Source organism: Centruroides sculpturatus, unplaced genomic scaffold (genome assembly GCF_000671375.1).
Source record: "Centruroides sculpturatus isolate CEXI.00-Female unplaced genomic scaffold, Cexi_2.0 scaffold653, whole genome shotgun sequence".
Taxonomy (NCBI): domain Eukaryota; kingdom Metazoa; phylum Arthropoda; class Arachnida; order Scorpiones; family Buthidae; genus Centruroides; species Centruroides sculpturatus.
Window position 1 is genome coordinate 436,648 of NW_019384874.1, and position 13,495 is coordinate 450,142.

The 13,495-nt window shown below is 33.6% G+C and overlaps 1 long non-coding RNA gene across 1 annotated transcript; it reads left to right on the top strand.

Annotated features, from left to right (window-relative positions):
- Positions 1-10,953: 10,953 nt before the first annotated feature.
- On the top strand, positions 10,954-12,233 carry LOC111630933. Its single transcript, XR_002757607.1, has 2 exons — positions 10,954-11,055; positions 12,111-12,233. It is a non-coding gene; the product is annotated as an uncharacterized LOC111630933 (long non-coding RNA).
- Positions 12,234-13,495: the final 1,262 nt, after the last annotated feature.

The following is a 13,495-nucleotide window of genomic DNA, read 5'->3' on the forward strand; positions in this document are numbered from 1 at the left end:
AACGTGAGTGGATGTAACGAAAAATAAAATTGAAACTATTGTTATGAACAGATGGGCGGAGGAAGATCTGCAACCTCATAGAACAGTGTTTCTCAACCTCTAACGAATCGTCGCCCCCTTCAATAAAACCGTTACCTATTATCGCCCCCTTCACTTCAAAATTCCGAGGACCAAGACTAACGCCAAATTCGCACTGCATTGAATAGACTAGTGACTAGTATAATGTTGTTTGTTTAATTATTGTACGATATAACGAATAAAATATCTAATTGTTCTTAATATAATGTTTTACTATATCGCCCAGAAAATTGTTTTCGCCCCCTCAACATGGAAAAACGTCCACATGGGGGCGATATCGCCCCCGTTGAGAAACACTGCCATAGAACAAACATGCTAACTCCACTAGAATTAAATTTTCCACATTTACTCATCTCCAGTTCCAAAGTACACCGTAAAAAGATAGAATTCGTTAAGTACAGTACAGTACAACCAAGGAGTCTAATTACTTTAACAGCAATCACGGGAAGTTTATGGCTTGAATAGATTTTCTTTTCATCTGTTGTTTTTCCTCTCACAAACAAGTTCGAAGTTTCTAAGTATAGAACTTTTTCCCTTTCACAAAGTCATTAGCACCCAACTGTTTTATGACTTTCCCTGACGTGAGAAATGGGAGCGGCTGAAGTTCCTCTATTTCTATCTAACATACTTTCTGGTTTAGATATCAAATATTTTAAGTCTAATACACAGTATTATAAAGAATTTTAGAAGAATTAAATAGAATAAGTGATGTTAGAACGTCATTTCCGGTATTATCAGGAAGTTTCTATTTTGGCGGGAAATTTTTAATTGTATGCTTCGAAAAACTTGCTTATTCGTCTAAATAGCTTCAAATAACATAAAAATAAGTGAAATTAGCGATTTTTTAGCATTTTTTTACATTCTACATTTTGATTGGTATAGTCGAAGGGGGCGTGGTTTTAGCGGCAATTTTCCCCAGGAGTCAGATTCTCGGTTACTTTTATTGGATAAAGCCAAGTCTTTCAAGCCAGAAAGCGCCAATCTGAGCTTAAAAGGTGTGTAAGTAATAATTTTATCGTCCAATCAAGTGGAAAAGGTTCTTCATAGACTTAACATAGAAAGGGTTTGTTTCATTGCATTAAAGTAACAGGACCCATATTGCAACGGAGCGAGTAATCCATAGACACACTTGAAAGAAGGGATTTGGCCTGTACCTTCTGCGGGCCGCATAAACATTGAAAGAGGACCGTATGTGGCTCCCGGGCCGCAGGTTGTGCATCCCTGATTATAGAAAGGAATTCGTTAACACCACAATCTTTATAAATTTCGATTTTCACAACAGAATCTAAAACATTGGAACGGCGGTTACTCTAACAATAAGCTTTCGTTTTCATTTAAATAAATGATGGCTGCAATATTATAAACTTACTACAGGTAGTGGCGAAACAAACAAATTTACTCCCTTAACTACTGTGCATATTTATTACAAATATGAAAGATATGTTTAAAAGAAACCGATGTCGGATGAGAGAAATGTGTAAATTGCAAAAATATCGCGCTAATTTTGACGTTTATACTCTCTTGTGTCATGATTTTGTAACCATCTAAAAATTATTAGAAATACCTGACAATTAAAGGGCGCTGATTACTGTATTGTACCATACACTAAACGATTAGAGATAATCACTAGCAGATGAACTCAGCATGTGACATGAAGCTGTGGAAGTTTCGGACGACTCCTACTGCTTTTTTTTTATCCATTGTTCTGTTTATTTAGCTTACCAGAAATTAGGACAAAAGAAACAAGAATTCCAAGAAAACAGATATTCTGCAACGGTAAAACAATTTTCGAAATATAAGACTAAGTTCGACTGTACTCTGTACTTTAGAAGATCGAATAAATTAATTTACCGAAGCTGTCGCAATTTTACGCCTAACAGAAGATAGACTGCGAGTAAAGACGATGTAAACATGTTTTATATGAAATTATATACTGTTAATCAAGCGAGTTAACTTGTTTAAAATGATTTTCTCCTCGTTCAATAATTCTAAATGTCTTTGTCTCAGACATGCTTCGAAATACAATAGATAAAATCGGAGCATTTATGGTTAATTACTGTCCGGAGAAAACTGAAATGGGAAATTCAACGAAGCTTTTACTGTTAGTTCATTTGGTAAATGGCACAAAAAAGAAAGGGGAAGAGAGAAGGTAAATAAATGTGCTTGTTAATGTCCACGGGACAAATACACATTTAAACTTATCAATTAGTTTTATCAGTAGGAATTTAGAAACATAATTCACAAGATATTTACGAAAATCTTTGCACGTTTGTTTCAATCTTTCAATAGTAATTTACACAGAAGATAATAAAATCATTATCTTTAAAATATGTTAAATTCTGTACATAAAATAATCGTAGATATAAAATATCTGCTAAAATTTTCTACAAAAACTCATTTTAATCGACTATTGTAATGAAAATTTAATTAAGTGATTAATACGGGCACTGTAATAAATTTCAGGTATTTATACATTAAATAATTGTGTAAATTAGTAAAATTACAACTTTCCTCCTACACAAAGACCAAATCCGTCCTTGACCCGTTCATAGAGCTTGACCATTTGCATTTTATTATCGCTTTTAAAATATCTTTTCATCTCCGTTTGCTAGCAGAAAGTTCTCTCAATATTCTGTTTTCACCGTTAAATTACGAAAGCTTTCATGATTTAAAGCAGGATGAAAACTTCTATAAAAGTTTTTTCTCAAAATTTTCAATTATCTTTTGTTAAAAACTATAATTAACAAAATATTCATTTTTTCAACTATAATCATTAAAATTTAATGTTTAAAGGAGATAATTTCCTAGTTTTATTAACGGCCATCAACATCTGTTGTGTATCAGACTTATTAAACACAGAATAGGAAATATCGCCCGAATAGGAAATCAATATTTATCGGTTAAATTATCTGGGAAATGCATTTCGGACCTTCTTCTCCCTCATCAGTCCCTGTACATGTTATGCATTGTCATTAATTGTACATCTTTTTAGATAAATTAATGTATATAGATAAGAATTTCACGTACACTTTTTGATGATGACTACCTTATCCATTATTTAAAACAAATGTAAACTATTTTACCACACAGCAAACAGATGCTAACTCCACTAGAATTACGTTTTCCACATTTACTCATCTCCAGTTTCAAAGTACAGTACAGTGTGCAGCGATACATCAACAGATTTTCGCTAGTGGAACGTGCGTTTCTACTACAGCGCATTCGAATTTTTCTTACAAAACGATAATTTTTTCGTTTGCACCACTTACATTCAAGAAAAAAATTGCTTCCGACGCTTGAAAGAACGTTTTGATTTGTATAAAAGACCTAAAAAATATATAGAAAATTGTTCAAATTATTCCCTTTGTGTACGACAAAGTTGTGATCTCGGGATAATTAAGTAATTTGTCATTAAATCGCCATGTGTTTTTACACTAAATTTGGCTGTCTAATTTCTCCTTCCATTCTTTAATTCTGTATGAAATGACATATGTTACGAACAATCTTTTGTGTTGTATTGTATTTACAATTTACTTCTTTCCACACCGTAATGTCACTTTAAAACGTAGGATTTATAGCAAATAGGCTTCATGATCTATTTAAAAAATGAATTTTATTAAAAGGGTATATGCTCGTGTCACTTGTTGACTTTTGCAACCTTTTATACCTGTTTAAAAACTAATTTTAATAATTAACAAATATTTTAAAGTGATTTTTAATTAGAAAAATGTTTATTCATTTATTTATTTTAAAATTTTAGAACAAATTCCATTAGTCATTAGGGATATAGTACGTTCGTAATATCGAACGAGTTAATTAAACGAGAATGACGTCTTCGTTATTCTTACTTTCGTTAGACATTTGGACCGATCCGTTTATAATAAAATGGCTGTTGGTAAAATCGAAGATACGAATGATGCTAGTGAAGTCTTGTGAGAAGTGTAATAGGAAGCCGCAAGTGGATCTGACATCTTTTTTATCGCTGTCGTAAGTTTTATTGGCTTTTTTTCCTACTTATTCGTAGTTTAGCCCACGCGACTATGCCGGCTTCGAGTAGCTCATTCAACTGTGGACTACTTGATGTTACTGTATATATTTTTAAGGATGTAGGGAGAGGCAAATATCTCGTAAAGGGTCGCCCGTAGGGGTGTGGTTCATTAGACATTTTTTTATTACAAAGGGGGGTCTACCGATTGGGGGTTCCTCCTCCTCCCCCGATCATAGAATATTACCTAATAAATTTTATTTTCCTAGCATATAGTCATCAGGTAACTCGTAGCCGTAGGGGCTACGAGTTACCTGATGACCTTGTGGTGGCTTAATTGTTAAGCTCTACAGTTAAACTATCTCTGTCACGTTTCGCATTGATTTTACAAGTAGATACTGAGGTGTTAATGATCTCCTTGGTATCGCCTATAATTTCCAATAGAAAATTTTTTTTGTAAACGTGTAATATAGTGAGATAAACTTAAATCTTTATTTATTGTTACATTAGATCAAGTGGAATGTACTGTACAGACCTATACAGTTAAAGCAGCAAAGTTCCTTGGTTTAATTTACGATGTGCTGTACTGTACCTTGTAAAAGGCATATAGGAAATGTATTGTATGAGTGTTATATCATGAGAAAAAATGTATGGAAGTTGTTTAAGATGGAGAGTTTAAGAATTCCCTTGGAAAAATATGGTTCAATTTTGATGCTGCTAACTTTTCTAAAGATCATTTTTTACGTTTTAACGATGAACAATTGTTTATGGATGTGTGTAGTGTTTCCAATAGAAACAGAATGTTTTACAGACTTTACACTGGAAAAAATAAAAGGTGCAATTAACCGTTTTAAATCTGGTACCTCGCTTGGAATTGACTTTATTAGAAGAGAATGTTTAATGTGTTTTTTGAAAAATTTCTTCTTACGATATTGGAAGTTTTTAACTCAATAAAAAGGAATTCTGCTTAGTTATTGTTTCGTTTTATCTAACAATAAGTAACAGATTCTACAGCTACGATAGAGGAGTGTTTTCTTTGACTGAAACTACACTATTTTGCAGAGTAACAGATTTAACATATTTTGTACTTTTATCACAAAATTTGGTATTATTATGGGATCACTTTATTACTTAGTTGAAAGACTTGAGGCAACCCTGACCCAGATATACAGTATGGTCGCGCTAATCCGAACAGCTTCTACCATTCCTGTAAAATAATGTCAATTCATTTCAAGTCCTTTCTGGACGTCACAGGTCAAGCATTAATCGAGCACGGGGTCCTTCTGAGTCCTCTAAACACCGGATCTGTCTATCAAGGAGGCATTTGGACGAAGAGCCGATTTTTCCGTTCGTACAAAAGTTTAAAAAGAATTAACTCGAAAGGGCTTTAATGACATCAAATTGCCAAAATTAGAAGTTTTATAGGCAGAAAAGAGAAGAAATGCCGTATTAACGATTTAATTTTATACACAACCGATTAATTCCGTTTGTTATATTTAAATTGAAGGAAGGGAGTTTCATTTCCAGTGTGATAATGACATAAAATACAAAATTACATCTGCTATGGTAAACATCATGCTTTTAATATCATATTAACATATTTTTAACTTAATAAAGTGTAATTTGACCATTTGCTCTTATATAAAGTAGTGTAAACGTATGGATTTCTTCTATTGTTTACTAAACGAAGTGTACTGTAGTGTACTCTACAATACAAGCAGTTTTATCAATTCAGTGAATGTAACAGAAAAAGTATGGCGAACGATCAAAAAATAACCCTCCAAGATTTTTACATTTTTAGACTCGGAGCACCTCGAATATTCGAGAAATGCCAAACAATGGGGTTTTTTTCTGTATATTTGATGCCGTTTTGAAGCTTAATAACTCTCGTGTCTTTTGTCGACAATTTCTGCAATTTTGCAGAGAGATTTGTATATATTAGAGGGATCGATGCTGTTAAATTTTGGTAGTTAAAGTTCGAAGGGCTTGGAAAGATAGAGTCGTGTGTGTATCTCGAGTGGAATCGGACTTGACGAAGATTTTACTCGTTATTAGCATTGGAAAATTAAAAAGAACAAAAATAATAAAACTCGTCGCTACCCTCGAAATTAAGCTTTTTGTCATTTTATAATAATTAATAATATAAAAAGTTTAAAGCAAAATATCGTAACAGACGGCGCCACACGCAGTTTTAACTGTTGCCAGAAAAGTTACGGAACTCGTTGCTAAATTTTTTTTTAAATGCAATTTTAATAAATGCATTTTTGATAAGACAAAGAGAGCAATCGCTATTCGAATCTCACTTTTAAAAGTTCACGTTAGTCACTTAGATAAGTCACTTCGCTATGAAAAATCGGATGAATCTTTGCTTAAATGTGTGACTAAATGATAAATATTCGTCACTTCGCAACATCAATCATGATATTTAGACTTCAACTCTTCTTTCTAGTGACTTCTGACCTTTCTAAAAGGTCATCAAACAGGAGAACGATGCAATTCAAACTGTAGCCCCCAAAACCAGCGTTCTGTAATCTAAGATAAGCAATGTGTCATATTTTGACGCATCTTTACCAGTGACGTCTGTACTAACCAATTGCTTTAAATAGAGGAAGCACTACCATTTCTGGTCAAAATAACAATAGAAGAGAGAGGAAAAAACTAAAGATCGAAAAATGGCCGAAATGATGACTGAAGAAATTGATACCACATTCCTTACAGCAGACTCGATGTTATCAAGTGACGACGATGAAAGTTGTAAGTAAAAGTATCAAATAATAATTTATTCTGTACAAAACTTGTTCGTATGCCAGTGATCGAATGATCGATCACCACGTGTACTTTACTTGGCTCGATCGATCTTCCGTTAACTTAAATCTAGTTATAACAATTTGCTGATGATCGATTTAATTCTTATTCGTTGTCGTTTTCTTTGTGTTTTTTTATTGTGTAAGGAACAATACATACTTGCCAACCTTTTGAATGGGGAATAGCTGGGACATTGATAAAAAAAACTCTGACAGCATAAAATGCGAGAAAATTATTTATTAATATTGATATTGCGCAACGCTTCTATTAAATACCTTCAATAAGCAGAATTTAATTTTATAATTCTGTCTGTTATATGTCTTTGTGCGACGTTTTCTCTTTGTTAATAATTTCTTTAGTTATAGTGTACTAGTGACATTTTCTATCAATCAGTTTATCGACATTTACTGCAATTAAGGACAATGATTTTTCCGGTTGTGATTTACTTCCTATCTCTGTCTTATTTTTTCTTATCATACTGAATATCTTTTAATTTTGCTACATAGCAATACTGGGGAGATATTGCAATGCTGTGTGGAAAAATCATCTATTTTACAATTTCAGTTTAGATTAGAAGTTATATATAAAGCAAAAAGAAATAGAAAAAACTAATGACAAATGCAGGAGTACAGTACTTCGTACTTCGAACGTTCCAGACAGTGCCGTAACTAGCCATTCCTGTGCCCTGTGCAAGAATTTGCGATTAGGCTCCTGAATTAATTAGGGTTGGGAAAATAATAAAACAAATACACGCATTTTGAGCTCCCCTTCCAAGTGATCCCTGTGCGGGTGCACATGTTGCACCTGCCTAGTTACGGCACTGGTTCCAGAGTGCAAACGATGTATTTTTTATATTTAGGTGTATACCTTTATATAATTAATGTATGATTTTCGGTCATACAAAATGTTGGAACCACATTTTTGATTGAGACATTAGAATATACACAGAGTTGGAATTCAATTAAACGGAATTAGGATTAGCGAGACGAATGTGTAATAGTTTCTATACGACTTCAGCTTAAATGCTTTTAAGTACAGTATAATCTATGTTGTACACATATATAGGCCTACATATTTTTTATATGTAAGCTCATGTGCGTACGAGTGGAAGAAGAAAAGATAATTGTCCTGACATATGCCCATGTCTAAAGCCTATGTACTGTACACAGTTAACGATGAACTTAAAATATACAGTAATTTCGTTAGCCATCGTTAAAATCGACATTGATAACACCGATGGTCTCGTTTCAATAACTCGTAAATTCCAGAAACTTACTTTTTCGGAAGGAACAAAAATCTAGCAACGAGTTGTATAACATTCCCAGCAAAAAATTAAAATTTAGTGTGCGCCATCTGTTACCAGATTTTATTTTAATCGATCGATTGCCATTCTTTCCCTCTGTTAAAAAAAAAACTAACACAAACGATTGTATTTTATTTATACTTCAAGTTTTATTTTAAAAGAAAAGTAGAATAAAATATAACAATAGCTAGACATTTATAACGAAATTAATAATAACAATATAAATAATAATATGAAACAATTCTCAGACAATTAAAGTGGAGTATTTGCTTTTCAGTTGACGTTTCTATGCTTCAGTCAGAAAAAAAATCATCTCCTATTCGATGTTCAACCCCAATACCCGAAAAAGGCTGGTTCGATTACGACGAATTCATAAAAAATTATGAAGAACTGAAATCCAAGTGTTTACAAGCACAAAATTCGGATGATACAGAAGAGGAGAAAAAGAAACATTGTTCAGTACTATTATCACATTACAAATTATTCTCAACTATGCCGAGGGATTTAGGTTATGAACTCCGACGCAAGCTCAAAACCTTAGAAATGAAATTTAAGCTGAAAAATTTCAAACGAATGTATAATAACTTTGCGAAATCGAAAGAAAAACGTCAAAATTTAAGCTTTGAATCCGAAGACGATCTCGAGAATCCATCAACATCTGCAAAAGTGAAATAAAAAGTCACTTTCACCGTTCTTTATAAAGCAATGTTCAGTTACTTAAGATATTTTGTAACTAGTGTTACTGATGTATTAAAGGTATACCTTTTGTAAGTTTTGTTATTTTATATTTTATTTCGTGCTTAGAAATTATTTATATGCCATTTAGTAACAAGAAATTAACAATTATCTATACTGGCTTATTAAATAGCTAGCAGATGAGGCCGACATGTCTCGGGCAAAATATAAAAACAAGCATTAAGATTATTTCGTACTTCTACCTTTCTATTATATTACATTATATTATATTATTTGATTTAATACAATTGCACACACTTACGACTAAACAATCGCAGCTATTAAAAAATTGCAATCGGTCCTATTTTCGCTGCGACGCGACTGTCGCTGAAAAAATAAATCACAGAGACGGGAATGGACATGTTTAGTACCCACTTGCGACAGTTTTGATGCAGTATACAGTCGTGTTCTGGTCATTATATGTTATTAATGGACCAATTATTCCCAACAATATATAAGGGCGATCTTTGTACTTTGGAACACTTTTTTTAAACCTTTATAATTTCAGTTCAAATTGATCTTTAGCTACGACTATTGAATATTTCTATTATTAATTGATAACATCACTATATATGGCGCAACACGTGATCCTATGCTATTTCATTTATGAGAAAATGTCAAATAATTACTTACAGATATTTGTCCCGAGGTACAATCACGGATCGCACTTCGGGACACCAATGTTTGTACAGTACATAGCGCTTGCGTGAAATCGAAAGTGTTACTTTGTGAAAAGTCTATAGTAAGTCTACAAGTATGTATTTTCCACATCTAACAACTCGTGTTTTTTTCATTTCTGAACAGTAGTTCTAATATGAAGTCCAATAAGTGTCGTCCAATAACCGAGTTAATAGAATCACTGAACTCTGGTAGTTCGTGTGTAGTGGGTTTGGGCATGGCCAATAGTTACTAACTTCACGTGGCCAGCCCGGCCACGTGGATTTTTTCGGGTTTTCTTCACGTTAGTAACACCTACAATCCAGCTTTCCATAAAAGTCTTCCGGGGATGCATCTCCCTCGGCACACCGCTCGCGTGTCACGTTGCCCTAACCCAGGGGTCGGCAACCTTTTGAGTCGGAAGAGCCAAAAATTACAATTTACAAAATTTCAAAGTTTTTAAAGAGCCACAAAATTTTTTCTTGCCAACAATAAATAGTACTCGCATAAATAAAGTTTTTTGATAAAAAAAAACTAATCTATTTATTCAGAATTGTCTTGAGTCGAAAGCGAATTAAACCTCATAGAAACATCCGACGACGGCGTCATTCGAGAGCTTCCGACAGACTGACAACAGTGATGACGCGTGTCACGGGGGAGGGGTGCGATGAAAAGCGAGTACAAGTGGCTGAGAGATAGAATCGGTGCCGAAACCTCGTTAATCGATTCAGAACGATTTTTAAATGTTTTTTTTTTTTTTTTTTATAAAATAAATAATATTTGCGTATGGAACTAAAGAGCTGCATGTGGCTCGCGAGCCGCAGGTTGCCGACCCCTGCCCTAACCAAATAAACTAAACTAATTCTAACCAGCGATTATTTGTTGTCACATCTTAACAATGCCGGCTGCAACTTTTCGTCACAATGTTCTCAATTCTTTTAGTAGTTGTCAATTTTCATGCCTCTCTACATTATACTTCTCCTTTAACAATAGAGTAGTGCCGGTTATCTAACTCCATTTAGAAATAAAATTTTGAATTAAACTAACGTGACTTTCGATTTTCATTGGAATGCTCCTAAGTGTATCATATTTGGTTTCGACTTTTATCTATCTAACTCCTTTCTTGAGATTAAGGAAGGACAGAAAAACACACAGTAGACGACAGTCGGAATTTATAGGTCTACAATTTTGCATTCCAATAATTTTTCTATAAACGCAATATTTACGACAACATACTTCCCACGTAGTTTATACAATTTGTTGCCAAAATTGAAACACTTTATTATCACATAAAAGGAATTATTTTACATTTTTAATAGATGACCAGCACGACTCTATTGTTAAAGGAAAAGTATGATGTACTGTACAGTACTGTACTGTACCAAGGCCACTTGATCGCTTCGCTAGTAAGGCCGTCCGCCGTAAGGAAAATTGCCGTATTCACACTGTTTCCATTTTTTGCCGCTGCGAAAGATTTTGGCGCTAGTTATCGGTGAGAATCGTCTGTTGAGTAAATTGGTCGTTTTGTACTTATGTGTGCGAGTATAGCTATTTTATGAAATTGTGATAATTACATATAGTTATAGTTGTATTTAGTTATACTTATTCGTGAGTTATATACGGTTGACGGGATTTCTCTTCAACAGCAGCTTGGTATATAGATATAAATACATTCATTGTGTGGTCAAACTGTGGAAAAAGTTCTCAGACTGCATCATAAGCCCATTTCTAGAAAAATATTAAAAGTCTAATGTTGTCTAATTCATATTGTAAATTTCTGATGAGGAGGAAGCTAAGTACATTTCTGGTCTTTGACTGAATTTTACAAACTGTAAAATTCAGTCAAAAACAGTGTACACTTTATTCAATAAATTAATTTTTCTTATGTAATAAGCTTTTGCTTTTTCTATAAAGAATTTTATTTATATTAGAGATGTAAACTGAAGCAATGTTACTTTTACCATAGTTATACTTTTAATTTCAACTTTAAAACAATATATGTTGCTTTTGTTCACATTTCTGTGTACTTCTCCAATATTAATTATAATAAGTTCGGAAATATGGTGATATTGAAGGTAACTTCAATATCACATATTTCCGTGCATATTTTTCGAAATTTTTTTACTAACTAAAAACTTTGCTTATTTTTGCAAAAAAAAAAGGAAATTTTTTCGAAAGGTTATATCGGTATTTATTCTTACAGTCTTGATTAACAAAAGTAATAATTTTATAACAGATTTAATACACAACATTTTAATAATTATCATATATGGTCCGAAAATGTGAAAATTTTTATAGTAGACAGTGCATACTGTAGGTAACCTAGTTTTACTAATTTTGCATACTTTTCGAGTAAAAAAAAATTTACATTAACGATTAACTACTGGTATCTTTAAGAATCGAAAAGAGATGATTAAATAGTATTAATGTGAAAAAGTTTGTATTTTCCATGCCAATAATACTCAGTTATTATTTCTTCCTAAAAACGTCTTATGAAAATAAAGTGAAAAATACTGTTATTATTATTTCGCTTTTTTCACAAACTAGGGAACATCGTTTGCAGCAGCTCATTTCTTGATTGTCAAAAGTTTTCAACCTGCTTTAATGAGAAAAATATTTAAATGCAGCGACGTCTCCAAACTCCTCTATACTCTCCACCTGAATCGCTGACGATGGATGTCACCGATCGTCAGCGCCACAAGCGGAGAAAATATTAACTAGCGTCTATACGCTCGGTCTCATAGAGAGAGATAGTTGGCGGACGGCCTTACTAGCGAAGCGATCAAGTGGCCTTGACTGTACTGTACTATATGCCCAGTGGCGTACCGTGGGTGTCAGCCGCCCGGGGCGGAGAAAAATTTCGGCTTCCCTTATTTAGGTATTTCAATTTAAAAGACCAAAATTCAGTTTTGTCACAGAACAAGCATTGAAAAATTCGGTGGTAGTGCAGCGACCTGTCTAAAATAGTTCTAGTGGATATTAGCGGTGTATATGAACGGGAATGGATCGTACACGCAAGAAAAAAAAACAAAGCGAAAAAGTCAAAAGGTTGCAAGAACTCCTCGGATAAAAAGTTACTAGTTCATCCAGCGAGCCGCTTCCCGGACTGTCCGGACGATAGCACTATCGTAGGCGCGATGCAAGTATAGATTAGGATGTTTGAAAATTTTACAAGTTATTATTATTTATTGTGAAATTTTACTGCCCCATAAAAAGTGCCGCCCATATCGCCGAGCATGATTCTATTGACGTTCGAAACGCCATTGTCAAACTTCTAGACTCACAGGAAGGCGGCACTGAACTTCCGACGTACTGTACATGTTTTCGCGTTGAAAACGTCGGCCGCAACCTCTGTAATAATTTTAAAAATGATCTTCTTATAGAAAATGAAATATTCCACTTTTAAATCATATCTAACTGTAATAAATTTATATAGTATATACTGTATTACTTTATTATTTATGTTTTTACGTTTTATTTTATTTGTGAAAACATTTTTTTAATTTAAATACTATCTTAACAAGAAATAAAATGTGCGATAACAATCGAAATAANTGAACGGGAATGGATCGTACACGCAAGAAAAAAAAACAAAGCGAAAAAGTCAAAAGGTTGCAAGAACTCCTCGGATAAAAAGTTACTAGTTCATCCAGCGAGCCGCTTCCCGGACTGTCCGGACGATAGCACTATCGTAGGCGCGATGCAAGTATAGATTAGGATGTTTGAAAATTTTACAAGTTATTATTATTTATTGTGAAATTTTACTGCCCCATAAAAAGTGCCGCCCATATCGCCGAGCATGATTCTATTGACGTTCGAAACGCCATTGTCAAACTTCTAGACTCACAGGAAGGCGGCACTGAACTTCCGACGTACTGTACATGTTTTCGCGTTGAAAACGTCGGCCGCAACCTCTGTAATAATTTTAAAAA